Genomic DNA, 18,515 nt, shown 5'->3' on the forward strand with positions numbered 1-18,515 from the left:
CTCGCGATTAAACACGTGGCCAGCATTTCAATTAATCGTTTGCGTGCGGATGCTCCTTAAAAGTGGGGTTTCAATGTCCCCTTTCGGGGCCTTTCGCAGAAACATCGATCGCTATCCGCGAAACTTCTGAGATTTTCTGTCGACGTTTATGGCCTTCTCACTAGCCTGGTCTTTATGGAAGGTTTTTATTGTCGGAGGTTTACTTGAAATGTTACGGGAATGCGTGTCTTGGAAGCGGGAGACATGGTACATTAAATATGGGGAACATAGCAGCGTTCGTTTTTAGGGAATCAAATTCCTCGTAGCTGGTTTCGCGGAAAATTAAAATTTAACACTATTAGAATCCTCTGGTCGCGATCTTCGACGGTTTCTTTCATCTGTATTGTTTGTATACGATCACAATAAAATAATGAAGTTTAAATCACAGCTAGATAAATTAAAATTGAAATTTATTGTAACTGCAAATATTAGGGGTGTGCGAGAACCCGAAAATTTCCAGATTCCCAATTATTTCGAGTCTTTCGGAAACTCTGGACTCTTTCGAGAACCTCGAAATTTTTCAGTTAAAAAATGTATTCCCGACCCGATGTTTCGGGTTCTCGCACACGCCTGGTAAATACCACTTTTTGAAATGAATAGCGAAAAATTGAGGGAATGCATAATAAAATATTTTATAGTTTTAATTTTCTGTTACAGCTGCGACTACCTCCAAACCAGAGACAGACAAGATTTTATTGACGTAGATAGAGAAGATAAAAAGGTACAGCAAACTTCTTTCATTCTACTAGCATGAGTAATGAAATTTGTATCAAGAGATTGGCGCACTGTTCAAATTCAAACTTGACAGTACGGATAACTTTAAACAAACATGGACCAACATTAACGATAGGAAACTGCTACTAACAGAATTCGAATAACTCGAGAAACGGACACACAAGTTGGCTACAATTAAAATAGAATTGTAACGAAGATTGACAATGTATTTCGATTTCATATACTTGGAAAGGACAACTCTTCGATCTCCTTGTATGACGGCCCACAAAAATAGACGATGTTGCTATTGTACAGAAAACAATTATTTTTAAGCTATGCAATTCCTGTGAACAAATTCCACAGTAACTTCTTTTGGGTTGAATGTTATTCTTCTAAGACATAATAATAATGAGAATAATTATCTTTGAGCTGCACTATTGGACAATAGAAAGTAATTCGTGAGCAACAGAGGTTCCCGTTCCCTTTAAGCTACAAAAAGGGCGAACAATGGGCGAATTTGTCTATCTCCCGATCGCGAGCGCCATAATAACAGGAATTATCGTTTCACCGGGATCGGCGGCGTTTGCATAATTAAATGTTCGCCGGATTACGCGCGTATTGGGGGAAATGATGCATCAAAAGTGCCTTAACGAGATTATCTGCTGGAAGTAGTACCTGTGTGTACGCGCCCCGGGAAATTGGATGGAAGTTCACCGTAATTAGTTTTCCTTTTGCCATACGTTTACATAACCCCCTGTGCAGAGAGATTGTCGCCTGACGTCTTTCGCGATCTCCGTCATAGTGGATCGCGACTTCTTACAAGATTCCGTCGCGTCGGCATTGATTGCATCATCAAATTCAATTATTATATTGCATTAGGCGTCTTAGAGCCTCCTTCGTTTACGCAGAAATAACGATCTTTCACCCTGCCAGCGAGACACAGTCATACGTCCAGTTTGTCCACTGCGCTGACTGCATTTCATGCGAACCGATGCATTAGCAACGACCTAAATCCTAGCCGTCCGAGAAATATATTGCAAAAGGTTATGCGAGTCGATTCCACGAACTTTTCAACACGTTGTTTATCACAGAACTGATAAAAAGAAATACATGGAATTTTGGATTTTAAGTAATGAAGATGGAGGATCACTCTCGTCAGTTTCGAATCAGTTTGACACCATTTTGGCTCGTTCTGTGTACCGTAATGGCGGAACAGAAAAACCGGCGCTGTTTATAGCCCGCAGGTCGATCAGATAATTGTTTGAAGGATCGATCCATCGATTAAGTGATTAAATTCGTATCTTCAATCTCGGTTTATTACCGATGCCGTGACGAGACAGACTCGATAAAGGACACCATGGGACGAACCATACGCCGACCATTCACGCGATAGCAATTAACATTACTGGCTTCTCTGAACTTGACGGTTTTCGATCGAATGATAAGAATACAGGCCCGTTAACGGTGCCAGTGTTTTTCACCCGATTTGTATGGCCAATCATTTAAGCACAGCATTCTTTCGAGTTCAGATCAATATCTTACATCATTTTTATCTTCGGATAGAATACACCAAAGCGATTCAGCCCGTGCGGGCACCGATTCTCTTGCCCGGGGCATATGCAGAACGGCGGGCACGAAGCCACGCCCCTGCGGGCTAGGCTGCATGTATTTGTCACACGCATTGTCGCACGCTACGAGGTCAGCTATGCCTGTGCTACGGCTACCCCCACTCCCCTAAATCATCTGCCCGCATCAAGACTTGTCCCCCCACTCTAATTTCCCCTTCTACCACGCTACCCCCCACCCTTCCGCCGTGGACGGGTCACGTGACGCGTTCCGACAGAGAGAGAGACGGTAACTTTCTTAATTTTTAATGTTGCTGTTTCGAGTTTATTGATTAAATTATTTTGATTCTGAGATTTTCAGGGCACATATTCGACAGCGTTAACATTTTAACCCCTAACGGTCCGGAAGTATTTCAAGTTTACTTCCCACCAGGTCCAAGCTTTTCCATACGAAGAGAAACTGTGAATTCAACATTTTTTAGAAAGGAAAATATTTATATTTTATTTTATGTGTACTTATATATTTTTTTTATTTTTGCCGCTATATACGCGGCAAGGGAACCAGTCTTTAAGCCTTTTAATGACTGAGCTGTTGGTAAAATAAACTCGACAATTTTCTTCTAATTAACACGTTAAGTGCCAAATATCAACCCCAGAGATTCTTACAAAATCAGAGTAATTTAATTAATGAAACCAAAACTAGAAATTTAAAATATATTATAGGGGATGCTGTCTTATCTCCTTTGACTTCGAAAGGCTCCAAAAAAATTCGGTTTATCTGGATATCTTATAATAAAAATGAATTTCTAAACCTAGTCAAAAATCACTTTCGGTCATATGTGACTGACGCGAAATTATTTTTCGAAAGAAGTTGTTACATTATAATAATTTCATAAGTCCGTTGAATCGGGAATGAAATTGCAGTCGCAATTTATTGAGTCAACTGTTGATCTTCGGTTCTAACCTCTTAACTTAACAATTATTCTGTAAAAGTGTGTATTATATTATATTATAATAACCGAGTACTCTCGGGCTTTTAAGTTGAGAGGTTAAAGAGACTGTTTAAAAATTGCTGGTGGGAATAGTGTTAATAATAATGGTTTTAGTTAGTGAAATTTATCACAAAAATCCACATCGACGCACAAAAGTCGCACAATTTTCCAGATTAGGGGCGGACATAAATTTCAGAAATGGGAATATTGAAACCGTGTAATAGCACAATTGGATAGTGAAAAATCGGATGCAGTGTTTGCGCAAGAGCTAACCGTTTCATCTCGAACCGAATAAATTGCAAACAAATTGGACTCGGCTCTCGCAGCTGCGAAAGCAGAATTTTTCAAGTGGCTCGTCGATCAAACGCGGCAGCAGCAGCTTCTAATCGGCGATTGGAGTCTTCGACAAACCTATTGAGCAACAATTTGAAAATAAAGGGATGAGCCAATCGGGTGTTCAACATTTATTATTAGCGTCGAGGAACGCAAGCGCGCAAACCGGCTCGCGACGTTGCCTCGTTTGAGCAAAATTCACAAGTCGACGCGTGTGCATGTGTTCGAACGACGGGAACGAAAGTACGTCACGCAGTCGATACTCTGTAGTAAGTAGCGTCGATATAATTAGTATGAACGTCACTTTCATTCTCCTCGTCCGACCCCCTGTCGCGTTCACACGTGTACCAGGCATTCCCCTCTGTTAGGCGACTCCGGAACATTCCCTAGGGTTCCCAGAAGTCTCCGGATCTCGTCTCCGAAATTTCAGTCATCAGCGATTCACCAGAAATAATTCGAATTCGTCGCACTATTATTAGTAATGACTGCGCGGATGTTTACGCGGATTCTGGGTTTCGTGGACTAATTCACCGAAATAGCAATTAAGCCGTTACACTCCGATCGGAAAATATTTGATCGATTCCAATCAAAGATTGTCACCAGACAGAAAATAATTCAGCATTTTCTCAATTCTTTAAGTGCCTTTTATAGTTTGAAGTTGATTCATATTTTTACCGCAAATGCACAAACCTGCAATCTAATTGTCAACAGGAAGCTTTTAAATTCTTTAAATATTTTTACTGCATTTGATCTATGCGTCTTTGTTAGAAATGCATAGAACCCGCAGTCGAATCATAAATGCATGAAATCCACAGAATTGAGTAAGGAACCCAATTACTGCGCCTATATTAATTATACTTATTTTTAAAGCATAATGAATATTAAGAAAGAGATATTAAATTTTTATCATTGAAATTGATATATATGCTACATATATATCTCTTTTTAATGTTCATTATGCTTTAAAAATAAGTGTAATTCATTTTAAGCAGAGTAATTGGCACCCCCATGGTAATTGGGTCCTTCAGCCTAGTCACGATGAAGATATTGAACGAAAGACTGGAAAATAAATTCTTCCAATCAGAAGATGCAACGTCCGGTCTGGCCGATTCCATAAAAATGCAAAATTGCCGGAAGATGACCCGGTGATAGGGCCGATGCGGCGATTATGCACTGGCGCATAGCGGCCGTGGGGTCGTTTCGATGCATTAGGGTATCGACATTCTGATTTCACGGTGGCAGTGTCGCGTCTAGTCGGTGAAACGTTGCACGGCATCAACGTTGCGAGGAAGAATTAGTGGTGCGATTCGCAGAGGCGCACAGGTCACCGGTCGACTTGTATGCAGCCGGGTTTATAGGCAGTTATTAACAACCGCGGGTCGCATCGGTCGGTGCATGCTCTCGCGACTGCAGTGGTTACTATCGCGCAGTCGATATGTCCGGTGACCCGAGGATCGTTTTCGTTGCTAACAGGTATATGCGATCCAGACCAAACGATTCCTACGAGTGTAAATATACGCGTACGCACGCACACAGAAACAGAGAAAAAAAAACTGGGACCGTCGCGCTCTCGAGAAAAACGATGCTGAAAGTTTATATTCGATGCACGAGCGTTGCCCGGCCGTTGTTGTCGTTGGCAGACTGCGGATGTTTATGCAGATTCACTTTTTCCGAGACGGATTCACTGAAGCGCCGACTGAATCGAGATTTATGCACCGGGAGAACTGTTTTATGGCGCTGCCAGCCGAGTGGAAAGCTCTCCACGGCCTGTTAATTATGCGATCAATTTTTATAAACTACCGAGCCTGGTTCTTGCTAGTAGAAACCGCCGGCAATGGTCAGACGAGAGTGTACAAGCTTATGCAGCTTGTACTGCAATGCTGTTAGAAATTCTTCTTTCGGGGAAAACCGTGTTGCAAAAATTGCTCTTCTACATTTTTAATTTGTTCACTCGTTGTCTGCATTCTTATGCAACTTTCAATGTTGTATTTTTAACGTCGTTAGTTTATTGTTAGATGTACGTATTAATTCGAGGCTTATTTTATCGAATAACAGTGGTCACTATTACTGTAGTTTGTAGTGAAGTGGAAATTTCTATCGCAATTTTTCAATTTGACTTTTTCGATCAAAGTTCGAGAGTGGGGGAAGGAAAAGTCCTTGGTCGGGCCACACAGTTCGCAAGGTCCTGTATATCGCATCGGTCGCATTATATTTTTCTGCAGTACAGCATAGCGGTATGTTATTGCAGTGCCAAAAGTTTCCGGCTGTGTTCCCTCTATACCGGGTGTCCCGTCTCCGATTTCGACACGGTATTACCTTCGCACCGAAATACCTTGGACATTCGGGGCGGGAGGGCGGCTGTTGAAAGTTTCGGCGAAAGTTTCGGAGTCGCTGGAATCCGTGGTACCAGTAATTAGAGAAGTTTTCTTTCACGATGAAGCAATTATAATCGGTCACGAAGCGACGGCCCGATGAAAGTCGAGGCTGATCGAACGTTTCCTTGGCTCGACCCTTCGCGAATGTCTGCTGGTCCTTGCAATTTTTATTTCCACTTTGAGCATTCCAGTTTCTTCGCAAACTATTTTCCTAATTGACCTTTCGTTTTAACTCCGTACAACTAAGCTGTTTCGCCGGGACACGACTGCGCCAATTAAAACGCGAATTTAGTCGAACTCCTTTTACATGAGGACGGACATACTGCACTTTATTAAGAAATAGATATCAACTCTTTTTAGTTAAGAACAAAGCGGTTTGTTAAAAAACAGGTTTCAACTCTTTCTAGTTAAGAATAAAAATAGTGTACTTTGTTAAAAAATAGGTTTCAACTCTTTTTATTTTGAAAGAAAAATACTGTACTTTATTAAAATACAGATTTCAACTCTTTTTAGTTATGAACCAAAATAGTGCACTTTCAATTACCCAAGTACTTCAAGCACTTTCAATTAGAAGAAGATAAACCTAAGGGCTGCTTGCTGCCTCATTTACCAATTTTTAAAATGAGTCCTAATGCATGATCTATAAATTGGAATTGAAACTAATTGTTAAGTCACCGATAAGTTGCTTTGCTCACTAATCAGTTGTTCAAACAGTTTTCAAAACTTGTATAATATATAACAATCATTTAATAAGATTAATAAGATTTGAAAAAAAAATTATTTCTGGAGCATAAATCGAAAGATTTCGCAAACAAGGAACGACGTTTAACCTCGTCGATGGGATTAACCATGTCCAAAAAATTGTTTCATATTTTTTATGCAAATCCACGTCGCCTTCGCCGAGCGTGGGATTGAAAAATTTTTGCGCCGGTGGTTGTATGGTTTGCATTATCTAATCGGAGGCTTTTCGAAGAGGAAACGGTGGTGCTGGGGCAGCAACGGAAGTCGGAACTTTTATTTCCGTTTTTTGATTGGTCGTGCGACCGGACAGGTATATTTCTGCCGACCAGGTCCGCAAGAGATGCGGTAAATAACGATATGTGGGTCGCTGACGAATATAGCAACTTTTTGATCGTTTTTCCGACGGGAGCTCTCCTCGCGAAAGGAGTCGAGAAATGGATGAATCATTGGAAATTCACGTCGGAGATTCGGCGTCGTTTTTCCTTTTAATTGATGCGATAAGTGGCCGAGCAAATTGGGCTTCGATCGGACCGTCGGTTTTACCTCTGGCTGATATATTCCGGAAATTATTTGGACAAGACACAGAAATGTCTAGAAAATAGTAAAACAGAAATCTTTGCAATGATCAGTTTGTCAATGTTTGAAAGAATAATGTGACAACTAGACTGCGGATTTTATGCATTTATGACAAAAATGAGTTGAAAATGAATTGAAAATAGATAGATTGGAAGAATTTAAGAACATTTTAATGTGTCTTCTAAGAAGAAAAGAAATTTTAATGTATTTTCTGTATCTTGTAATTGCTGCAGACTATTTTTAATTCTTAATGACCCGCAGTAAATGTGTGATATAATTCAAGAGGGCAAAAGAACTACACGGCACTGTAAATGGGAGTATGCAGAAACATATGTGGTCCAGTTACCGTTTGATTGCTTGCGAATCTTCCCGGCAGAGTAACAGTTATCCGAAGTGGAATCGTGACAGGGTTGTTAAAAAGAAATAATGCAGGAGGAAGTGTTTAGGTAATTAAACTGGCGCATTTCAGCAATTTGGAGCACGAGCCAGTCTTTTAAGATTGTAGGCGACCTCATAGTGCCAGTCCGGAGTCACATATTAGGTTGTTGCATATGCAGCGTCAGATTTCGCAGACTAGGACATCTGATTATACATTCGCGCGAATGAAATTGATCGATATCCGCCCATTGCTTTTCTGTGAAATGAAAATCGTCCCGTCCACCAAGTAAAGTGCATTTAACATATTCGCGACGAGATACAGCTGCAAAAATACGGCCCGTCGTGAACGCGTTAAATCCTGACCCAGTTGAACGACTGCGACAAACTATAATAAATGATACACTGTATTTTAATCTTGAGATTTCTCGTTTAAGTATCAAGCACAAATCGATTTCGAATTTTAGTGTTCTATTGCTGAAAATAGAGAATATTCTTGACTGGAGTGATTGTTGTTTTGAGAGATCTGTATTTTTATAATAACGGTGGTTCCACATGAATGTTTAATATCAATTTCAAGTCGTATTGTTGCCAATCAATACCTCGGTTCCCATTGTTCGTGATGGATCTGCGTCAAACCTCGCAAAAATGCCAGGCCGCATTCCTATCAGCACGATTCATCTGCGTTCTTAATGCAATTCTATGTCCACCACTGTATATCTTTCTAATTAGTACCATGAATGTCGGGAACTATTTACAGCACTCGAAAATAGGGACTATAAATTCTACAGAGCGCACTAACTTCCCAGTAGAAACGGTCAGCCATGCACAGACATCAAACGTTTTCCACTTTCTTTCTCCCAAATTATAATCTGCTTGAACCACTACTTGCACCATTTATACAATTCTTCCCATAATCACATTAACACGTAAACGATTAATTGTTTTAGAGACTTTCATAACTCGCATGTAGACTGCAGATGTTATAGCAAAAGTAGTCGAAACTTGAAACAGTATGAACAAGAATTTAAGAATATCATAGTAATACAGTCAACTGATTAAAATGATTAACAGCTGAAACCAATTTTTATTTAACTCCGGTTTCTTGCAATCGACGACAAGATTTGTATTCTGCAGAAAGATCCGTGTAAACGAACAAATTGAAATTCTCGAATAAAATATTATTGAAAAACTCACTATCACAATTTGCATCGACACACATTTCCAAAGCATATTGAAATCAATTTCTCCTCGACGAAAGGTGGGCAGTTCTCCTCCTCTCTTTCGTTCCAATGAATATCTGCAATCAATTTCCTCGAAAATCAAGTTCCGAATGAAAAATTGCGTTCTACGTTTCCGATTTACTGTTTCAATCTACTGCGCCCCGTTTCCGATTGCAGTATACTATTCGTACGATGCGCTCGATGCTGCTCGACGTCGTTCGTATTTCCTCATATTATTAATTGAACAAACACGGTGGCTGAAAAATGCAAATAATCATCTTGAATTCACGTTTGCTGACAGTTCATCGTCTCCAATGTAACACTAATCGTGAGTCAACAATTGTTTCCTTCTTCCCAAGTACTCTCTGACGGTTTAGCAAATATTTTACAAAGTAATACAATGATACAATTACTGACAATTTACAGTGAGGATGAATGAAGAAATTTTTCCACGTTGTTAATTGAGTTAGCATTTTTTCTAAATAATACTAAAAGATAGTAATGTTTAACTTAAGTCAGTGAATATTGTTTGTCCCAAAAATGTTGCGTGTCCTTGCAGAGGACGATTCCTGAGATCATTTGAAACAACTTTTTCCTTTACGAAAATGTTCTCCGCTGCTTCGTTCAGCAGTTATTCACGAAAAACACGGACCAATCGGAGCGCGACTACTGACAGGTTCCGCTGAGCGCGGCGTTGGCATTGGCCGAGCCGGAATCCGTCCGCAGTAGCCGCGCTCTGATTGGGCCTTGTTTTTCGCTAATAACTCCTTAACGAAGCCACGGAGAAGATTTTTGCAAAGGAAAAAGTTGTTTCAAATCACCTCAGGAATCACCCCTTTCAAGGAAGTACGACATTTCTGGGACACTCTGTATACGAGCAACATTTTCCATAGATAAAAATCGACAGTTTTCTCTCGGATGTAACAATATATTACTAACGACGTATCAAGATGTTCCATTGCTTCTTTAATATTCTCTGTAAACGCAGTCTAAAAATGATAATTGTTAACTGAAATATTGAACTGATAAGGGTCTTGGCAATTGGAAGTAAGCATGATCAATGTGTGGGTAAATTTTTCAGTATCCCTGTATCAAAGCGGCCGCGATCGCGTGTTCCCAGCTCGAAATGTCGATCGCAGGTAAACAACTCGTTACCTGCGCCGGCCGATCATCCGTTATTACCTTGCCAATTTCTCAAGCAGCCTCATCCGCAGTGCAAAATTGGATGTTACTTCCGCCGTTCGCCGCGGCGCAATTTTGTTGTCGATAGAATTTCTAGCCGGTCCCTAATTAATCCGCCGGAACGCGGGATTTATAGACCGGAAACCGTGCCACGAAAACTCCGCGAGTTAAACCGATTTATTAGCCGCACGGTTATCGCTCGAACAATCTGTGATTAACCGCGCGGCCGTGTCGATCGGCGTTGAAATTTTTTCGCAGGAAGCACAGAGGAAAAAATATTTGTGCACCGCTGACGTTTTCAATTAGTTATACTATTTTTAGTGGAGCGCTAACGAGGAGAGTACCACGAGGCTTGCTCTCCGGCGATCATCTTGAAGGATAATCGCTGTCTGGTCCCCAACGGTTAAACGTTCGATAGTAACAATTTTTTAATATTCAGCATTCACATTTATATGAACATTTTTCAAAAAATGTTGCTTGTTTCAGGAATTTATAACAGACTAATTTAGAGTAATGTGATTAGGGATTAAAACTTTGATCTGAGGAATCTATTGGAATCAAATTTGCTTTGATATTTTATTGAATTATTTTCTTGCGGTGTCAGAAGTAAATATTTACTTGCAACATCAATACTTTCCGATTGACATAAATATTTCACCAGCTCTAACAAAATAAAGAAACATTGTAGACGATCGTAACCCTATTCAAAGAATACAGCAGAGTTTTTCAATTAAATTTCATTAAATTATTATTTTATTGTTTCGTCACGTTTTTTGATTGATAGAAATGCTTTGCTTGTCCTAAAAAAAAATCAAGTTCCACCGAGACAGACCAGGGCAAAATTTCGAGAAAAAATATTTAAAACACTATTTTAAATAGTATAATTTAACGGGGTTCAAATAAAATACTACTTTAAATAGAACGAAAAATTTCGGCAAATAAAATATTTTTATTTTGATAACCAGTTACATAAAATAAAATATTTTACTGATGTATTTCAAATATTTCCTTACAATGAAAATAAATTGAGCAAATAGTTAATATTATAAATTATAACTTTTAATATTTGCATGTAACATGTTGATAAACAGACGACAATGTCGTAATAACGTTACACGCGACAAAATATCAGAAAAGTATAAGTTACTATCAACTATTGGAAATACTATTTTACGCAGTCCTTCAAAATAAGTCTCACTATTTTCAATATTTTCCAAATAAAATACTATTTTCAAATAGTATTTCAAAAACTTATTCTTATGAATAAAATAATTGATTTGCATGATTATAGGTATGCTTTAAAAATAAAATTAACTATTTACTATTTTCTATTTCAAATACTATTTTGCCCAGTACTGCGCCGAGAATACAGTACTAAATTCTGACTAAATTATTATTTCATTGCTGCACCAAAAGAGAGCCGGCGGGGACCGAAATCAACAATAGCCAGAAATGTTTGCGCAGTTGTAGGGTTGCTAGGGTAACGGGGAGCAGGTCGGGTCGTGTCATAAGGAACAATAAAGTTGGTAAAGTAACCAGGTGTCCGATGACGCGACGGTGGGAGCACGGGAATTAATCGAACGGGGCCAACCCGAAGAAAAGACGGGAACCAGCAGCGTGTGGCATAGCGCGGTCGTGTCTTCTGGATCCTCGATCCGCGACACACAAACACAATCGCTCATTGTGGGCGGCGCGGTGGGGCGTGCGGGGGGCGCTGTGTCGCCGACCGATTCACCGGTGCACAATGCCGTACACGCTAAGAGCGCCCGCCCACCTTCGTGACGCTAGATTGTTTGTCGAGTGAAACTGCAAAAACCGGGAAGGCCCTCTCTCTTTCTCTGTCTCTCTCTCTCTCTCTCTCACTCTCTCTCCCTCTCGTCCTTTCTCTTTCTCGTAACAGTATTAGGCCGAACGCTTCCTCACGCCAAAGTTACTCCAGTTCGAAAATCTACCATCTTTCCACGCAATTTTAGCTGGCCCAGAGTCGCTTTTCACGAACCACGCGAACCTCCATTCTGCTGACTTGAAAAATCCACCTGGGAACTTCAGAATATGTTGCAACGGTCATACGATTCAAGTTAGCATTCGACAGCTGCGAGTCTTATAGCAAAAATCTGATCGAAAATTGCCGAGCAATCGTGCTTCTTTCTTCTTACGCTCCTCTCAACATTATACAGTGAATTCTCGTTACGAGTCAGTTGCGCCGTTCTGGTGACTGACTCTTAGACGGAATCTGAGTTTGTCGCCGAGCGTCGCATTTGAAATACACAGGGCACGCTGGAAACCTAAGAGTCATATCCGTCTACAAGTCAGTCAGTCCGTCTGTGACTACTAAGCGATAGTGACAAGAAGACTGAGAAAATGTCCTTTTTTTCCGATACAATGTTGCACGTAGCTCACCGCGGTGGTGTGGGTAGTTCCACTGACTCCGACTTGTAAGGTTGGCATTGACTCGTAATGAGAATTCACTGTAGTCTACTTAATCTTTGTTCTCCGTTAAACTTCTCTCTTTGTTCTGCCACTTCGAATAAATTTGTCCATGCTTAAGAATTTGAATGGATGCCCCATGGCAGCCATGAAATCATCAGAAGCACCCTCCATGCGTTTCATTTAAATTTTAACTCTCCGATGAGGGGTTCAAATAAAATAGAACTAAATAGAATATATAATAATTAAAATAAAATTGATGCTTAAGAATTTGCACGGTACCGTGGGGTATTGCGAGGTATTGGAATTGGTATTGCAAGGTAATTGCCGACATGAAACTTCCTCGGCATCGTTGGGTCTTCGTAGTCGTAAACTATACACGTCGAAGTGTCTCAGTAAATTTTTACAGAATTTCTAAGGGGATCGCAGTCTGGGGGGATGGTGTACCATTTGATGGTAAATAATTTGACCGGGATGCAGCCATGACCATGGCAGCCGTGCACTCGTCGAAAGCGTGTCGGTGTCTCGCGAGGGTTAAAGGTGAAGGGTTTGCGAGGTTCGCCGTTTTCGCGGAGCGGAAGTTCTCGTTCGCAGCGATCGATCTTGTATCGAGGCGGAGCGGTCGATCGCGCTCGTGTCCCATCGATCCGCTCGCGATGCTCGTCGCGATATCGCGGTACCGAAGCCGAAGCCGAAGCCGAAGCCCCGTTGGTCGCCTGCTATCACGGTGGTACGGTCTAAGCCAGTGGGCATCCATCCATCCTCACGTGCAGATTGAATGGTCCCTCGCGTGCTGGGAGGTCTTCAAGTTCTCCGGTGATGGGTTGGGCACTAGGTCAGCCTTTCGGCCCACTCCGACTCCGACGCCGACGCCGACGCCGATGCCGGATCGCACACGATATCCTACTGCAACGCCGTATTTCAACTTCTCGCCGAATCCGCGAACCCCTTTCGGCTGCCTCCCTTTCCGCACACTTTTGCAACTCGCGAGGCACGGGCAGACCGCACGATATCATTCGCCCACCGATGGGAATGATGGATCGCCGGCAACTGGGTCACCGGGGATAGTACTGGCTGCTGAAAAACTCCGGGGGTCTATATGGTGAACGGTTTTGCATACTAACATTTCATAGACTACGCTAACTTTCGTAGACTCCATTTGTCCTAGGCTATAATCGTTCGGAATGATCGGGGACGATTCTGGAAATTAAGTCTGTCTCATAATGGTTCTGACTAAAACGATCGTGGTGGAGTATACGGTGAACCGTTTTGCATACTATTAGCATTTCGTAGACTGCGTCTGTGTTGGGTACTAATTATGAAAAATGAGCAGGGCTTCGGACGGTTCTGATTAAAACGATTGCGAAGAACCTTTATGCTAAGGAGTCTCGCCAAGTATCGATATTGATCATCTACTTAACAGCTGCTTTCGCAGCTTCTTTCGCAGCTGCAAGTAAAGCTTCTTTGTCGTTAATGATTCCCTGGAAGGAACAGAAAATGTATCGCGTGCCTTCATGCAATCAAACGGCGAAATATCAACAACAATGGAAAAAAGATAACATTTATGGTTCAGTGGATTCTGTTTGAAACCTTCGCCGAGAGCCCGAGTCTATATTAAAGCGCAAGGGGTTGGTTGTTTCTTTGTTTGTCCTGATTAAAGCAAAATTGTATACCATGCCTAACACTGACCCCCATCAAATCCCACTCCGCGATGACTAATGGTCCTCGTGCCGTAGATTACAAACGAACATGTTTCGAAATGCGAGCGTGACTCGTGACATTGGGTCTGACTCCGCGCGCGATAAACACGAGCGCGCGCGTGTGTGTCACGCTCGACTTTTGCACATTGTTTGATCTCTATAGTGTCCGTTTTAAAATCAATAGTAAAGTGCCTTTTTTAAATCAATAACCCAGTGTCTGTTTTAAAATCAATAATAAAGTGCCATTTTTTAGGATGGTAGCATAGTGCCTTTACTTAAAAATTGGTAACACAGTGCCTTTTTTAAAAGTTGGTCACATAGTGCCTTTTTTAAAGTCAACAGCCAGGTGCCATTTTCAAAATCAATAGCAATGTGCCCCTTTCAAAAACAACAGCACGATGTCTTTTTTAAAATCAATTACAAATTGTCTTTCTAAAAATCGTGAGCTCAGTGTCATTTTCGAAAACAATAACCCGGCGTCTGTTTTAAAATCAATAATAAAGTGCCATTTTTTAGGATGGTAGCATAGTGCCTTTACTTAAAAATTGGTAACACAGTGCCTTTTTTAAAAGTTGGTCACATAGTGCCTTTTTTAAAGTCAACAGCCAGGTGCCATTTTCAAAATCAATAGCAACGTGCCCCTTTCAAAACCAACAGCACGATGTCTTTTTTAAAATCAATAACAAATTGTCTTTCTAAAAATCGTGAGCTCAGTGTCATTTTTGAAAACAATAACCCGGCGTCAGTTTTAAAATCAATAGCAAAGTGCCTTGTTTAAAATTAGTAACACAATGTCTTTTTTAGAATTAATGGCAAGGTGCCCTTTTCAAAATCAATAGCAATGTGCTCCTTCCAAAAGCAACATCACGATGTCCTTTTTTAAATCAATAACAAATTGCCTTTCTAAAAATCGTGAGCTCAGTGTCATTTTTGAAAACAATAACCCGGCGTCTGTTTTAAAATCAATAATAAAGTGCCATTTTTAGGATTGGTAGCATAGTGCCTTTACTTAAAAATTGGTAACACAGTGCCTTTTTTAAAAGTTGGTCACATCGTGCCTTTTTTAAAGTCAACAGCCAGGTGCCCTTTTCAAAATCAATAGCAACGTGCCCCTTTCAAAAACAACAGCACGATGTCTTTTTTAAAATCAATAACAAATTGTCTTTCTAAAAATCGTGAGCTCAGTGTCATTTTTGAAAACAATACCCCGGCGTCAGTTTTAAAATCAATAGCAAAGTGCCTTGTTTAAAATTAGTAACACAATGTTTTTTTTAGAATTAATGGCAAGGTGCCCTTTTCAAAATCAATAGCAATGTGCCCCTTTCAAAACCAACAGCACGATGTCTTTTTTTAAATCAATAACAAATTGTCTTTCTAAAAATCGTGAGCTCAGTGTCATTTTTGAAAACAATAACCCGGCGTCTGTTTTAAAATCAATAATAAAGTGCCATTTTTTAGGATGGTAGCATAGTGCCTTTACTTAAAAATTGGTAACACAGTGCCTTTTTTAAAAGTTGGTCACATCGTGCCTTTTTTAAAGTCAACAGCCAGGTGCCCTTTTCAAAATCAATAGCAACGTGCCGCTTTCAAAAACAACAGCACGATGTCTTTTTTAAAATCAATAACAAATTGTCTTTCTAAAAATCGTGAGCTCAGTGTCATTTTTGAAAACAATAACCCGGCGTCAGTTTTAAAATCAATAGCAAAGTGCCTTGTTTAAAATTAGTAACACAATGTCTTTTTTAGAATTAATGGCAAGGTGCCCTTTTCAAAGTCAATAGCAATGTGCCCCTTTCAAAAACAACAGCACGATGTCTTTTTTAAATCAATAACAAATTGCCTTTGTGGCGACCATGGTGCGTGGGAACGTGGAATTTTCGGACGCGGAAATTCCATCCTTCTCAAGTGCGTACCATGGGAGGTCGGGTTGAGGGCTTGGTCATTTAAGTGACGATTGCCAGAACCTCGGCTCGACCGTTACAGTACCCTTAAGAGTGAAGTCCCCGGATGCAATGTGTGGGGGAGGAAACTTTCTCCATGCCCTTGTGGGGGTGGAGAACCTCTCCCAATTTTAACGGTTTTTCGGGGACATTATTTAACGCGCCTCAGAAACGAGAAGGGCAGAAAGCTTTGGACTCTCGCGGAGAACGATAGCTCCAGAGAGTTTTTAGTCTGAGTCACCCGCGACGGTTTTGTTATACGCGACATAGAGTTTCCGTATATTTTGGTCTTCGCATTTTTCTCATGGACTCAAGTTTTCTCGTTGTGTTTTATAGTCTTTATTATTTGTTAATTGTTAAACAGTTCTCGTGAATAAACTATATTTTTTGTTACCCGTAAAACCATCGCGTCACATATCATTTCATTTACCCCACGTCACCTAAAACTGGTGACCCCGACGTGATCGTTGGTAAAATAGGCGACGGGGTATAAGTGTTTGTGTACGTTCTCACAATGGCTGAAAAAAGCAACCATACGGACGCTAGTGGAGCCAACATCGCCACGACCACCTTGAAGGTACCACCATTTTGGCCACAGAAACCAGCGTTATGGTTCAGACATGTGGAATCTCAATTCGCCGTCGGTAAAATCATAAGTGACCAGGAGAAATACGATCTGGTTGTCGCTCGACTCGACACCCACAGCATCGAGGAGGTGGAAGAAATTATCCTCAACCCGCCCCCGGTGGATCGGTACGAAACTTTAAAGGCGGAATTGGTGAGGCGTCTCACGGATTCGGACACCACGCGGATCCGCAAACTCCTAGAAACGGAGGAAATTGGCGACCGTACGCCAACGCAATTTTTGCGTCACTTGCGACGGCTCGCCGGACCCGTGGTGAACGAAGAATTCCTGAACGAGATTTGGCGGAACCGTCTCCCGGTCAAGACGCAGCAGATCCTGGCCGCCACGTCCATCAAGGAAGGGATCAAGCTGGCAGAGATCGCCGATCGGATCCACGACATCCCCGGGAACAGAACGGGGATAGCGGAAATAGGCCGCAGTCAGGCAAGCGGTTCGTCGGAGACCGATTCTCTTCGCGAGGAGATCCGGCAAATAAGGCTGCAACTAAACGCAGTTTTACGCGAGTCCCGCGGACACCGGCGTAAATCACGGCCTAGTTCGCGAGCGTCATCCCGCAGTTCAAACCGCGAGAGCGATGATGGTTTGTGCTGGTACCATCGTGTGTGGGGCGAAAAGGCCACGAAATGTAAAGGCCAGTGCATGTGGAAGACGGGAAACGAGGCAAACCGTCGATCGTAAACGCGGCAGTTCTCGACGGTCCCTATCCTGGCCGCATTTTCGTGACGGACAATAGATCGAAAGTGAAGTTTCTGGTGGACACGGGTGCGGATGTGTGCGTGTTCCCGCGATCGCGTATCGACGGCCGGTTGCCGAAGGACGATACCGAACTTTTCGCGGCAAACGGTACGCGAATCGCCACGTATGGCACAACGACCGTGCATTTAGATCTATCGTTACGACGCAGTTTTGTGTGGCGTTTTATCGTGGCCGATGTGGACGGACCAATAATCGGGATGGACCTGCTAGCGCATTACAACTTACTCGTGGATGCGCGCAACAAGCGTTTAGTCGACGCGACGACGAAGTTGTACGCGAGTGGTTGTGCGGCGAGTAAAGGCCTCCCGACGGTAAAAACAATAATTAGCGACACGGTGTACCATCGACTCTTAGCGGAGTTCCCGGACTTGACTCGACCGACGGTATTTCGTCGGGAGGCGGTCAAGCACAGTGTGGTACATCACATCGAGACGACACCTGGACCACCTGTATTCTGCAAGCCACGGCGGCTCGCTCCGGATCGGCTGAAGGTGGCCAAGGCGGAGATCGACCTGATGCTACAGCAGGGAATAATTCGTCCCTCCAAGAGCGCATGGGCCTCACCGCTACACCTTGTGCCTAAGAAGGACGGCAAAACCCGACCATGCGGGGACTACCGTTCGCTCAACGCTCGCACTGTTCCAGACAGGTACACGCCACCTCATATCGAGGATTTCGCACAATCCTTGTACGGGAAACGGGTATTTTCAAAAATGGATCTGGTTCGCGCGTATAACCAGATTCCCGTCGCGCCCGCGGACATTGAAAAGACGGCGATAGCGACACCGTTTGGTTTATACGAATTTTTGTTTACGCCGTTTGGTTTGAGAAACGCTGCGCAGACGTGCCAGCGTTTTGTCGATCAAGTTACCCGGGGGTTAGATTTCGTGTACGCGTATATAGACGATTTCTTTATCGCGTCCGAAAACGA

At 42.0% G+C, this 18,515-nt stretch overlaps 1 protein-coding gene across 4 annotated transcripts in view; it reads left to right on the plus strand.

Moving 5' to 3' along the window:
• The window catches only part of LOC143365287 (solute carrier organic anion transporter family member 3A1-like), a 100,483-nt gene that overhangs the window by 36,132 nt on the left and 45,836 nt on the right, over positions 1-18,515 (plus strand). For 2 of the 4 annotated variants that reach the window (XM_076805333.1, XM_076805336.1), the window contains exon 2: positions 697-760. The exons of 1 other annotated variant lie outside the window; for it this stretch is intronic. The gene's annotated coding sequence lies outside the window, so the exon portion shown is untranslated. Of the gene's footprint in view, positions 1-677; positions 761-18,515 lie in introns of all 4 variants that reach the window. One more of the 4 variants, XM_076805334.1, reaches the window with a different exon arrangement.

This window comes from Halictus rubicundus, chromosome 2, assembly GCF_050948215.1.
Source record: "Halictus rubicundus isolate RS-2024b chromosome 2, iyHalRubi1_principal, whole genome shotgun sequence".
Lineage (NCBI taxonomy): Eukaryota > Metazoa > Arthropoda > Insecta > Hymenoptera > Halictidae > Halictus > Halictus rubicundus.